We start from the raw sequence: 14,698 nt of genomic DNA, 5'->3' as shown, positions 1-14,698 counted from the left end.
TGCTTAAGTCACCTTAAGTTAAGCCTGAATTCAGTCTTCGGATATAGCACTTCTGCAGTAGGCCCTCCTTGTTTTTCCATTAATATCATACAATGCCTGAACATTGGCCTTAATCTCAAACAGCTGTCTGGCATAGTTACCTTTCATCGGTTACATGTGTTTAGTTTCCTGTTTTCTCAAGTCTAGAAATTAATTTTAGCTTTCTTATATTTTGTTGTGCACTCACAGAACCTGAATCACATCAGTTGCCATCTGCTGCGTATTTTGAATCTTTGCGTTATACTTCCTATAACCTGATGGTCAGAACCATACACACTGCCCCAGTAGTGCTTCATCAAATGCTTTGCAGGGCCAGAGGTCTGCTAGGTAGCCTTACGTCCTCTGCTTTCTTAGCAAATGCATCACAGTGTTTTTTTGGAAGGAGTGTAAAGTAGCGTTTCTCCATACCTTTGGCACTATACATAGATTTAATAGCAAGACTTTAACTATGGTATTGTCTTCAGTATATTTTTCAGAATTTAAAACAAAAAACAAGTGTATGGCTTTGTGCTATACTTGATATGTTAAGGAAAGACTTGCTTACAAATGAAATTAAAACCTTTTTTGTTGTAATACTGTGTTCGTTGTTTGCAAAGCCTATCATATACTCAAAGGGTAATGGTTTATCCTCTTGGAAGTATGGAATATTTTCTTTCTGTGTGTGTGTCTGTGCAGCAGCAGAGCAGCACAGTGTGTATCACTCAGTGCCTCTGTACACAATCTGCATTAGCACATAACTGTATGGTATACATTTTTCAACTTTCTAAAAATTCTCTAATAAAACAAAGGATGTGTGCAGTCCTACCTGGCCTCCTCAGTAAATCCTAACTTGAAGGAGCTAAAAGTTTCACACTAAATCAAATTCTGTATAAAGAGCATCATGACTTCAGTCTTCTTACGAAGAGGGTAAGAAAATCCCATTTGCACTATGTTCATCCTTCTTTAGGAATAATATGCAACAAGAAGTCAATCCCTTTTTTCTCTCAGATACCTCTAACCGCTGCCTAGGGAGAGGATAACCTACATCCAGTAGCACTCTCCTCTTATTTCCACTTCTTCCATCCTTCTCTTGTGACCCTCCATTAATCCCTTTCATCCTCCAAAGCCGAAAGAAACCTACATCTAAAGTTACTCTTATCCATTAACTCTTCCAAAAACAAAATGCTGCAACTGCTTCTGAAAAATTGCCTTACGAATTTGTGTGAGTGCCTGTGATATTTCTAAAGATCTCAGACATCTTTGAGAGCTGCGTGAGCTACTTATTTTTAATGGCACAGTATTGACCTAGGGTTGGTATTTCAAAAAACACAAAAACAAGTTCATCCTTTTTACAAAAGGCTACCGAAGGCTTATGGACCACGTGAATCCCCCTTTGGTTTCTAAAGTAGGGCATAACTGAACTTGCTTTTGTAATATGGCCTTGCACTGGCTTTTTGGCTTTACTTTCATTTTTAGAAAATACTGCATTTGTATTCAGTTACTTGGGGGCATTCCACATAATCAGGGAATCATGATTTACTAAAATGGATCTAGGGTTTTAGATGCTGAAAATAACCAAACCAAAAATCCACAAACGAGCGCAAGACTTTGTAATATAGGTGCTATGTGATGTTGGAAAGGTTTTAACGTAACAGCTAATGCTCTTGTTTATTTTCAGATTTACTGCAGCAACAACCTAACTTAGTTTTGATTGTATCAGTCATTACAATTAAGATCTAAGGAATCAATCTGTCACATATTTTCTAGTAGCCATCTTAATGTGGTTTTTAATGCTTTAACAAATGAGCAAATTTCAAATGTTGCTGGAGTAACCTCAGTTTCCTTTTCAAATACGCTGATCAACCTTTGACTGATGTAAATCTTGCTGGATATAGGAGTTTTCCTCATAAATGGGATGGTGTTTTATTCTCATGATCTTGAATATGAGAAGAGTTTACTGAGTATTATAGCACTAAAAGACAGAAATAAATAATTTTATAAAGTTTAAAATATTAATTTGTATTGGATAATAAGTCCTGAATTGAAATTAGCTCTTTTGGAACGTCCGTCTCCATTCTGCTGCTTTAACCCCACACTGTTGCCGTAACCTCAGTCTTGCAAAATGCTGAAACAAAAATTGTGTGGCGAAGGCATAATTTTACAATTGTAATTACATTTTGTTTTACGGAAGTCTGCATAGAGCTTTAGGCACGTGACAGTTATTAATCTGACTGAAAAAACCTGGCATTGTTAGAACAATTAAGAACAATAATTCAGCAACTATCAACAGAAAATCTCCCTACGCATCTATGTTAAATTACACTTTAAGACTTCTTGGAACTGTCACCAAATAAATCTCCTATCATGACCCCGTTCACGTGAGTGGGGAGAATCGGATGAGACAGAAGTTGTTCTTGTTCTTGAAGTTACTTGAACGCTTAAATGCTTTGCCAAATCACCACAGTCTTGATTTCCCACCCTTTCTAGTCATACAAGAGGTACATGAGGTAGTATTATTTTACCTTCTTTGGGGACCTGCTCATGGAAATGCCTTCTTCGAGTATGAGATGAATGATGTGTTTTGTTTCTTTTGAAAACTCAAGAAAGATTTTAGAACAGGCTGATGGCCTACAAGTATATGTTTATTATGGGTCAGGACTATATTCTGTCTAGTCCATTTCTAGAAGCTGAGATTTGGCTAGTTACAATCTCAAATTTTTAATTTCATAATTAGTCATCTAATGAGAGTTTGTTTGATTAAACTTAATACTATCAACAGATATGTTTGTTGCTTTGCATCTGAAATGTTTCTGGCACTATGCTAATTATTCAGCTGTCTCTGTTAATGAAAATTACTTTAGGGATAGGTGACATTATGCAAAATGTTCTCTTTTTCCTTATATTGAAGCTTCAGAATCCCAAAGTTCCCTGGTGCTCCCTATCAGAGGCACACATGCAGTCACATCCATGTGTTCTCTTGCTTCTTACTCTCCCCACTCCATCTTTTCTATGACATTCAGTATCCATGTTTTCTCCTGACACAGAAACAAGTGCATGTTTATAAGGTATGGAGAGAGAGCAGCTGGGGGCATGCCACACAGTGCCAGAACCATTCCTATTGCTGAGAGCCAGGCCTCTGCCCCAAATGCCTGGCTTTAATGGAGGTATTATTTCATCTGCAGCAAGAGGCTGTCTGCTGCCGTGCTATGGGACTTCTCTTCTGCAAAACAGATAAAATTACAAAAGTCTCTGTTGCATTCCCAATTTGAACTCTTTGACAGTATCACTTCGGGATTTCATCAAGCAAGAAAAGCGTGAAGTCGATAAGGAATCACAGAATCACAGGGTTGGAAGGGACCTCAAGGATCATAAATTTCCACACCCCCCCCCCCCCCGCTGCATGCTAGACCACGTTTAATGCTAGACCAGGCTGCCCAGAGCCCCATCCAACCTGGCCTTGAACACCTCCAGGGACGGGGCAATCACAGCCTCTCTGGGCAGCCTGTTGCAATACCTCACCACTCTCTCTGTAAAGAATTCCCCCTGACATCCAACCTAAGTCTCCCCTCCCTCAACTTAAAACCATTTCCCCTTGTCTTGCATTTATCAACCCTTTCAAATAGTTGATTCCCCTCCTCTTTGTAGGCTCCCTTTAGGTATTGAAAGGCTGCAATGAGGTGATGGTGCAGTGAGGAAGATGGGAGCTGTTAGCTTTGGCCTCAGTTCTCTGAGGAACTGTTTGTGTGTTTAAGTATGACTTGTATGTATCAACGCTTGTAAGACTAGTCTCTAGTAAAAAAAAAATTTAGATATTTGCAGATATTCATTGTGACTCATCAAGTAAATGATATTCATTTTCCAAATTAGCACTGTATGCCTGTCAAATATATACTTTCCAGACAGCTGTGGTCCATTAAATGTATAATTTTCTTTTTAAGAAAATTAAAATTCAAAGCTAAAATGAAACATTGGGGCAAATTTTTAGCAAATGGAGATTGGAACATTTCTCCAGTGAGAAGTGGTAGTAGGTGGCTATAAAATAAATGTTTTTGGGCCTGAGTGGTTGTAAAGAGAGAAGTAAACGGAGCATCTTGCTAACAAAAATGGTACAGGTTTCTAGATAACTTTTTCTCCCTTCGTGGGTCCCAGTTATGGATTTGTCTATAAAGGATGATGGCAAGGAAATCTTAGGGACCTTTAATTCAAGTCTGAAAACCACTATCGGCTTTACAGTTTGTTATTAGACATAGCGAAGATGACAGGTGTGACTAGTTGGAAGACTTTAAGGGTTCAGTCAATTTTGGATATGACACATACTCATGTGAATCACCCATCTGTGCTTTCAGTGATGTGGGCTAATATTCAAGACAATAGCATTTCAGATTATCATATAGACAGTGCACAGTGCGCTGACTTTATAAATTCAGTTCTTCCTGTGTGCATGAAATGAACTCTGCACACAAATTAGCAGTGGATGGACAAGTTTTATAAAACTACGAAATTGACTGCATCAGGAAACAAAACCAGAAGTCTTACTGGGTTTCATGTGAGGGAAGGGTACGTCCCCTCCTGCCCCTTCTCTGCCTAATCCTAATATCTGGAAATTGGAGTGGGATTCATATGAAGGTTAAGATTTTGATGGTGTGGGAGTCGCCCTGTAGCTGTTTGTCTGAGCCAGCTATCTGAACACCTATTATTATTTGCAGAGATGTAGTTGCTAACATCCATGGTGTTTACAGGTGCAAGGGTCTATGTTTGGGTATTACAATTTCCTGTTGGCTGCACTAACTGTATCACTTGCAAGTTCCTTTTTTAGCTACCCAGGTCATGCATGGGGAACTAGATCTAGTCTTGATAGTTCAAAGCTAACTTGTAAAGTTATATTCGGATGCCCTGCTGTGGAAGTTAAATTAGTAACGTCAGAAAGTGTTTTTTATTTGTCCTTTACACAGACAATAGTCACAATTTGCAAAAACAAAAGCTGTGGCCTGCTAGGAATTTGAGAAGCTCTACAACAGAATGCTATGGGATGGGATGAATTCAAAGGCTAAGACTTGCAGGGCAGGACAGTGGCAAAGGACAAGTCCTGTAACGTCTATGGGAACGTGTCCAGCAGAGGATGCAACGTAGCTCAGCCTGTCAATCTCTTTAACCCTTTCCAAAACTGCAGTGAATCCTACCCTTACGTGTACGTGGTTTTGATTTACACACAGTACCAATTGCAGAGTTGGTTCCATTGCTTTATATTGAAACATTAACAGTTTTTAACAGCATCTGGCAATATGAAGCTGAATATTAAATTCATTAATTTAAATGAAGAGCTCATTTTGCTTAATATGTGTAGAAGTCTGTCTATAATTATTTCCAGAAAATTTGAGATTCTATAATAGTGATTTAAAAAAATACAACTGTTCTATCAAAAACTCAAGATAACTGGATATCGTTGTTCAGTATTGTTTCCAAGAGAGAATAAAAGAAAAATAAACAATTGTTTGTTTTTAGGAAGTTACTATCAGTAATAGGGTCCTTTTCTCTTGCTTTCAAACTCTCACATCTGCATCTAGTCTTTTTCTGTCAGATATCCACAAATTGTAAACAGAAAATCCCAGGAGAAAGAGGATTACCTTACTTTCTTACTTCAGAATGCCTTTCTAAAACTTTCTCCTGTATTTAAATCAAGAAGTTAATATATGCTTAGCACATCTGAAAATCTGAAGGCATGATTTAAAAGCTTTCACAGCTTCCTAAGGTTAATTGAATCAACACCTTTTTTTCTACATTAAATCCATTGCATTTACATTTTACTTAATAATCCTGTAGCTAAATAGCCAAAATGAATGTCTAATGTTACCAAAATTTAGTTGAATCTACAGTGATAGCAAACCAAAATCTTAAAGGAAAATTGTAAACTTAAAATGTTGCCCTCAACTGTGGGAAATCCAAATTGTTGATGGCAAAGTGAAAACAAGGACTTGGATCCATGAGCAAAAGCGATCTTTGCCCTGCAGGAAAAAAGTATTAGGTGATTGTTAAAAAAAGCCTGTCATTCCGTTTCTCTTTTTGTTAGTTTAATAGTCTACAGTATTGTTCTGTTTGCAGTCTTTGCTGTGCTTGCTGTAGGAATTTTGCTCAGCAGGATGTAGCTTGGGTTGTTGTGATATCTTTCTGTGAGCTTCTGGTGACTTGGGGAAGAGTCACGAGGAGTATTTGCTCAACTATTTTCAGAAGTATCCCCATGGATTTGATATTCTAGTCATATTAGGGACGATTTTTTTAAAGCAAAAATTATGATAGTAATTATCACAAAAGTCTGATTATAAAACATCTTAATGCTCTGTGCAGTTGTTACATAATTCCATATTAATTCAGCTACAAGTTGTTATCAAAAGAGTAGCATGAAACCTTGGACCGTCATTTTAATTTAGTAATTCATGCTATTTATGTAAATTCTCTGTTTGTTAGGAAAATAAAATACCTCTCACCCCACCAGGATCAGCTTTTAAAACACAGAAATGTAGCTCAGTATAAAACATCTGGTAACTGCCCTTTATAATCATCCGAAGTAAGCAGGCTTCTGAGATGGCAATTAATTAATAAAGAAGAAAGGGAGAGGGTTTTTTTTTTTTTAGAGATGAGAAATATTGTGCACTGCAGTGCTTTCCTGCAGAAAGTGCTGTCTTTGTCAATAGATAAAGGATTAGAAATGTTACATTGTCCCAAACCCATCCACTCTCACCCAAGTGGATCTTGTGAAATGAAGCAAGGTCTACTCTGACTTTCTACTCTGAAGGTTTTTGTGCGTTTGTAAATAAGGTATTGTAGAGCTGAACTTGACATTTTGTAAAGCTGTTTTATTTGGGTAATCATTTCCTGTTCACCAGCTTTGATTGATTATTGAGTAGTAAGCATGAGGGGAAAATTTCTACTAGAAAGGTTTTACTAGAGCCTTCTGTCCTGCTGTAGGAATCGATGGTATCTGTGTAAATTGTGTGGTCCCTGGTATCATTGCTTGTCTGTAAGTTCTGCTACATTAGCAGTGATGCACTGATTTCCCTTCATGCTCCATTCAGTGTAAGGTTTTTTTTATCTATCCATTTGGGAATTCTTAATATAACATGCAGAGCAAGTGAGCTGTGGTTTCAAAACAGGTACGGCACTAATATTGAAAACATGTCAAGATGAAAATGATTCTCTTACGACAAGAACTTGATCCTATGGACTTTCAAGAGCTGGCTGTGTTGTTCTTGTTCTGTGACTGTTCCACTGCTGAGATGTTCTGAGTTCTACCTTAAAATTATGCCCTTCTAAAAATACAGTTTGTTAATACAAGAAAAAAAATTGAGGCACTCTTCTTTTGACAGCCTTTTACATAAGTGCTGCCTCCTCAGATCTCCCATCTCTGTTTCTCAGAGCTGTGCACTTTGATTCTGTTTAAAAGTGTGGTAATGAGGGCAAATAGAATTATGTTTCTCAAAGTTGGTGACCACAGTTCCTATTTAAAGGGCTTTTAAGGATTCTTTGAAAGCTTTGAATAGTGGAGAAATATCTGACTTGGAGTATTTATTCTTTTCCAAATAGAAGTTAATGGAAAGAGTGTAGTTCTGAACACTAAGATTTTAGTATTGGTACTTATACTGAATTTTTTTAAATGTATTTCTATTTATATTTCAGTGATACTCAGAGTTTCAAATCTGTGGGAAGAATCTCTGTTAAAATGTACATAGACAACCTGCCTGTATATTTGTGTGTACATATCTCCATGCAGTACATAACTAAAACAAATCATTGACCTTTACCCTTCTGGGAGAAACTTTGCAGTGTGGCTGTTTTAAGACATTTAAGTGTGTCTTCACATGAGGACAGACGCATGTTTTCACAATGTTATCTCTGCCCCTGAGATCACAACAAGCAGATGTGGATTTAACAGTGAGAACAAGGAAACCCTGTGCCATGGGTACCAGTATCAGCATTAGATAATTGGGAAATTGTGGGCAATGCTGAAGACAGAGCTTTACAATTAACAAATTACAGTTCAGCCTAATATAACCCAGTGTTATGACTCGGCATAGGTGACGTTTTCCTTGGTTGTTCATTATGGAGTCAGACTTTCTTATTGCTGCTGAGGGATGGCAAGAACGAATCATAGTGGTTTGGAGCTGATATCAGGGAATTGCAAGGTTGATGAATGAAGTGTTCTCTCTTTCACTACTTTAAAGAACTCTGTGAGGTGGATGGAGAATTAAGTTTTCCTAGTAGTAAGGAACTCACAAAGAATAAAGCTTGTTTATGATCTCTGTTGTATGCGGGATGTTAAAAAGACTGCACAGGTTACATTAGCACAATTAAGTGTGGAACTGAAAAGCATACAGCTGAAAACCAGAAGACATGAAGTACACAGCAGAAAGGAGTGGGTGAACTTATTTCATTCCAAACCTTGTATGAAAATATTAGGCACAATTAACTTGATTTCTGCAGCGTTCAATTACGTGGTTACATGAAGTTACTTTTGCTCTGATTAGGGTACAGAGCTAGGTCTTGAGAGCCAGACTGTAGGCTCAGCTGTGCCATAAACAAAAATTACACAGATGCTGTGACAACAGCCTCTGCAGTTAGTAGAATTAGTTAGGGGGAAGGCTTTTCCACTACAGGGCAGACTGACAGCATTTGGCTGAATAATTTTTGATTCCACATCTGGGAATAGAAATTCAAACATAGAATTAGAAATTTTAAGAACAAGTTCAATAGTGTTAGTATTTATGGCAAGAGGTAGCGGACAACATTTTGTTATTTCTGAAGGCCACTACTATCTATCTGAAAGAAAATAATACAGAGCACAAAAACGTCAACAGATACCTCAAACCCTTCTGTTGTTACTGAAAGTGGTGGTGTTTTCTTGGCTGTCTCTCTTCATGTGTGCTTGAAAAGCATCCTTCACTTATCGCATCCTGATTTGTAAAGCAGTACAGTGCTGTAGAGCAGCACTGGGGACATATTTGAAAGAATATGAAGATTAGTATTGATATTAAATTGATAGCAACTGTAAGTTTTCATTTTGGAATTTAAAATTTGGATCTTAAGATAACTTTTCAGTTGTATAGAATGAGCTAAACACTACTTTCCTAAGCTTGTCATCTAAAACAAATTCATGTCTTCCTAAAAATTAGGAAGCAATTTGATTAATGTAAATTATGAACTTAGCATGTTATTTGTGTACACAAATAAAAAGTAAGGTGTTCTATGAGAAGAAAAATAATTCAGTTTCATCACAAAGCTTCGATGTTATGTGATTCAAATTATTTGTTGATTAGATTTATGTTCAGAATAACTGATGGAAGTTTTACCAAGCACAAAATTTGAGATGCTCAGTACCGGTTAACTTCAACTCTGAGTTGACCTCCTGGCCAGATGCAAATAGGAGCAGTTCTGATAATGGTAGTGTTAATGGTAGTGGATCTATCTTTACATTATTAGGAGGTTTAGCCTGTTGACTTCAGAGAATTTACCCAGCAGCTTAAAGTTAAACATGTGCATGAGTCTTCGTTAGGATCTGAATTGTAGTCATTACCTATCGAGAGAGAAAATTGATTTATGATCTTGAAGTTCAGATGGTGGAGCAGCTGTGTAATGTTGCATTCAATTCATTATAGTGGTGTGTCACCCTGGAATGTCTGTTAAACAACATGAATTATTAATACCAGTGAAATGTTAAAAGCTGCACGGCCGTGATACAGGTTGGTGAGGTTGCACAAGAGTGGTGAATGCTGATGATAACTGCTGTATGACAGTTAGGGATTTCATTCTTCATGTCTGCTACTTTCCCCCCTCCATCCTCTGGATGCGTTCCACCTGCAGGGTTTCTTGTCAAACACCGGAGTTTTATTTTTCTCTGTCAGTGCTGGTCAGTAGAGTCCCAGCCTGTTTGAGGCATCTTTTTGCTCGCAGGTAATCCCAATGGGAGGAACAGCTGCAGCTTCACACAGGTGCCTGTTCCTCTCCTTATTCCACTGGAAAGACAAACAAATAGCTTTCCCTCTTCTTATTCCAATGTAACCTTTTTTTTTCTTCTTCTTTTTTTTCCTCTAGAACAGAAATCAGTATGTGTCTGGAATAATTATCAGGCTGTCAGCTCTTCTCTGAATTGCTTCTTCCTTCCACTAAGGGTACTGAACTCAGTGCAATCTGAGTTTTACAATGCAAACGTGTAAGGATTAGCGGATAACTCATCTAGGACACCAGCTTTGTACTTTGTTAGGAAAAAAGTGCTGACAAACTTCACGGGTGGTGTGTGCTGCTGTGCAGGGTGAGGTGAAGCAAAGCTGCTCTGTAGGGCTGCTCAGTGCGGGCAGACAGCCGGCCGATACGCTGTGTGCTGCTTCAGAGCTGAGTTTGTGGGCTGAGTGTTTGGGCCACGGGGCGCTGCGGCTCTGGCAGTGATCTGTACTTATCCTGCCTTCTTCTCTAGTAGTGCTGCATGACTCCATGTAAGGCGTGTCACTTAACAAAAGCCACCAAGAAAGGGTATGAGATTCGTAGAGTGGGAAAGGGAATGGGATTTAAAGCCTGAAATGAAGTTTCATTTCGGTTTTCCATATGGGATATGTGAACAGAAAGTGGCTTTGCCTCGGAGAATCCATTGAGTTTTGGACTGCGTCTAAAAAAGGAAGCAGAGAAGTGAAATGTTATCCACTGTCATGGATTTTTATATCATTTAAATTCATACTAATTTGCTGTTCAGTAATTAAGTTCCTTCAGATTTAAGGGAAATCAAGATCCAGCTAGTGTGATTAATCTTGTGAATAAAAGGGTTTAGGATTAAACATTCTTTGTGTGACACTTCAGCAGTATGCTTTATAAAAGACACAGCAGGACTTAGTCTTGAAGTGTCAGAATACCTCCTTTAGTGACAAAGCATTTATACATTTAAATTTTCGAAGAAAGTTGGCAACCTTTTTACGGGTTCAATTTGCACCTGTCATTCACTTGTAGATGCAAATTTGAGTTACTTGTAGCTCTAATTACAATACTTGATTGTCATCACGAATCAGGTAGTAAGAGGTGAAATGATTGAGGTTTGTGCTGTCATTTGTTGTTAAAACATGAGTGCAAATGTTATCATCAAAAAGCAAAGACAACCAGAGCTTTGCCCTGCTGATAGTTCTACAGATAAGTGCATTATGCAAATACAAGGAGTTTACAGGAAGAAGTAAGGAAAGAAGGGAGTGTGTGGTGAAAGCAAGACAATAAGCGACAATATAAGGTGGATTATTTTGTCTATTGCAATAAATTATGATGGCAGAGATTTTTTTCAGTTTAGTTTTGCCATTAGACCTAACTGCCATTTGTACATCTAAATATCATTTCTGTTAAGTATTCTAGTTCTTTTCCTTCTGCTGGCAGCTTTATAATTTTCAAATGAAAGAAGATAATGATATAATATTATTCATCAGATGATTATTGTGCTGCATCTTTCCAGTTTGTCATTACCTTTATAAGAAAAACTATTACATAGTTACGTTTTAATTTCAACATATAAGACTTGGATTTTTTTTTTTTAATTTTCTTCACTAAAAATGCTGAGATCTGACTGTTAATTATAATTCATCATTTTCTTTTAAATTATTTTTACCTAGAACATAGGTAAAACACATCATTGCGCTTCAGCTAATATCTGATAGGTGGATAATTCAGCACTGATGGTTTTTTTTTGTTCACCTGGAGGGCTTGCACAAAGAAGGTAGTTTGAGTAACAGAGGATTTGTACTTCAATCTGAGCAGTGCCTAAAAAGGCAAGGTGGCTTCACTTGAGATCACTTCAATTTTAAATTAAACCAAACGAATGAAGAAATATCCAAGAAGCTGCTTATTTAAGATCATATGTGCGTCTCTAATCTTTTAAGGTGCGCACTAAGAAGTTCCATGGAGTTGCAGTCCATTCAGTGAATTGTTCTAATAGCTCTTCTTTCAGCAGTGTTCCATAATCTCACCTCTTTCCCTTTCTGTTGAACAGACACCTGAGCTCAAAGGATGATTATTACTGTGGTGATTTCTAAATTGCTAGATCCCAAGCATCTACTTAACCTAATATAAAAGGTCCTTTACTTGTTCTGACTTTTCTCATTACTAAAGGAGAACTCTTTGGCCCAAATAATAGCTATACACAAAAGAAGAGATGTATTAAGTCTAGGAGATTTGTTCTGTTGTTTTGCAAAATGGTGTCAACTTCCACTATCACTTCTTACCATGAACAGCTTTCCAAGGCCAAGAAGCTAATGACATCCCAACTTCCATTCCTCCCATGCGCATCTGGACTAAAAGGCCACAGCTAATTTCTGCTGAATCAAGAATTTATAATCAGCTTTAATGTATTTAGGAGCTAAAGTACATTAGTCCTTCATCAGAGGGAGTGATAAGAAACAGTATTAGTATGGCTGGACTTTAATTATTTCTGAGCACATAATTACTCTTCCGTTAAGTGGGCAGGAGTTATGATACTTCCTTCATTTCGAGCAAAGGAAAGCCGCCTGCGAACACACAGTGGTCAACTGCAGAGATTCTTCTCCCTTTCTCTGTGAGGCAGAGAGAAAGAAGAAAGCAGGTTTAACCTGTGACATCTTAAACATAGCTCAGGTAGTCCCTTTGAGAAAGGATCTGGGTACGGTGTGTATTGTGGCACGATGATAAGGAAGGTGGCTTGAATTTATACTTTCACAGAAGCTCAGAACTGTATAAATAATAAAATCAGCCTGATTATTTTTCTAATCCAAATAATGTTTCACTGTATGGTGAAAGTCATAGTATGAGATTGGTTCTTTGTGTTACTTGTTGAAGATTTGACTAGATAAACTTAGAGGTCTTTTCCAACCTTAATGATTCTATATTTAATGCTCTGTGCAACTGTTGTTGAGATTTGGAGCCATAAAGGCCAGTTATGTACATATTTTTTAAAAGTAATACCAGTTGTGGTTTCATCCAGAAAAGAAATAGCTCCTTTCTGTGCAAGTTATTTGGAGAACTGTATGCTGTTTGCCCTTCCAGATTCTACTTTATTCCTTTCTGGAGACCTTTAAAAAATTAATATAGAAACCATGTACATGATTTGTGTGTGTATATGTTCGGCTGTGCTCGGTTCTCCATTGCAGTTAAATGCACAGCTCTAAGAATTTTAAGCTAATTCTTCCCATACCTGAAAACCCACCATGAAATAATTATTCTTTGCACGCATGTTTTGCTTTCGTAGTTTTATTCTTTTGGAAGTAAGTTGCTGTGCTATGAGAATAATGGGCAACAAGTCATTTGAATGTGTGTATTCAGATACGATCATGGTATCTAGACACCGTATATTGTAAGGATTACAATCAGGGCTTCTGGTACAAAAAGCTATTGTGCTCACTGCAGAATGGTTGTTGCAGTTGTAACTATGAAAATGCTTGTGTTTAATTTCTCGTGTGTAATTCTAGTGATTCTGTATTTAGAATAAGTTTAAAGCGATACTTCTGGCTGATGCAGTAATTGAGGTATTGAGTTTTGGTTCTCAGTAACATGGTCCAGCTCCTAAATTCGCAGCTAAAATCTCATGGTGCTTCATGGGTTGTTTCTGTTTCTCAAATCCATGCACCCGGTACGAACATTTTTTATTTTTTTTTAAATGCATCACTCAAATACATAGTATTTCACCAAAGACCTACAAGTTTACTGCTGAATGACTAATATCCTGTAAAAGAAGAGCTTCTTCAGTGCAAATGTTATAACAATGGTGCTCAGATTTAATGCATGTCTCTTGCCTACATCTACTGCAAATATCAGCACATACCGTTCATCTTTTTTTGTTGGTGTTTTTGTCTATTGCTATTTTATGCATGAGATGGTTCTTGTTTTCAACTCTGTGCTTGGCTGGCTTTTTTTTTTTTTCGTTACTTAGTCCTGTGTTTGTACTGATTGCTTTTTTGCATGCAAATTACAGAATGTCATGGAAATGAGAGCTCTGAAAAAAAAAAAGAGAAAAAAAAGGAAAGATAATGCTGAGTTCCAACTGTCTTGTGTTTGTGCATAAGTGTGTAAAATATGACGTGGAAATATTTTCAAAATGGCCTTTGACTTTCCTTCTGGTGTATATTTTTATTACTCAGTAAAAGCATGGGCATTTTTCCCACTGGAAAATGTGATGAATCTATTAAGACTTGTTAATGATATAGTGCTGGGCATGAAAAAAATGGTGTTGTGAACTATTTATGGAAATAAGAAATTATTATAGAGTGCATTCTGCCCAAGCTAGAAGTGCAATTCCACACTCAGTGTAACTTCTGGGTACTGTGGTGAAACCCTGGCCCCATTGAAATCAATGGCAAAAATCTTTGTTTTCAGTCGGTCTTGGATTTCACATTTGTTTTGACTTTACATATGGATTTTCATGGTTCTTCACAGATATCTCAGCAGGTGGTCAAAGGTTTCAAGGGAAACTACAGTTCCCTTAAAATGAGAATGTAATAAATGTATCAAAAAGGAGAGAAAAAAAAAAAAAAAGCAGATGTTTATTAGCTACCTCATTGTATCAAATGAAAGATAATTTTACATTTGTCTCCATTATTCTTAATAAGAAATGTAAGTGCTTATTTATAGTTTATTAGAGTGGGTATGCTTTTAGTAAACAAGCTTTGATTCTTCATTTGACAAAAATAAAGCA

At 37.2% G+C, this 14,698-nt stretch overlaps 1 protein-coding gene across 5 annotated transcripts in view; it reads left to right on the top strand.

Moving 5' to 3' along the window:
* The window catches only part of NLGN1 (neuroligin 1), a gene marked incomplete at both ends in the record, with an annotated part of 275,186 nt that overhangs the window by 75,825 nt on the left and 184,663 nt on the right, over positions 1 to 14,698 (top strand). The gene's annotated exons all lie outside the window — the stretch shown is intronic.

Source organism: Tetrao urogallus (genome assembly GCF_951394365.1).
Source record: "Tetrao urogallus genome assembly, chromosome: 9".
Lineage (NCBI taxonomy): Eukaryota > Metazoa > Chordata > Aves > Galliformes > Phasianidae > Tetrao > Tetrao urogallus.
Note: the sequence above shows the minus strand (reverse complement) of the source record. Positions and strands in the feature narration are given on the sequence as shown.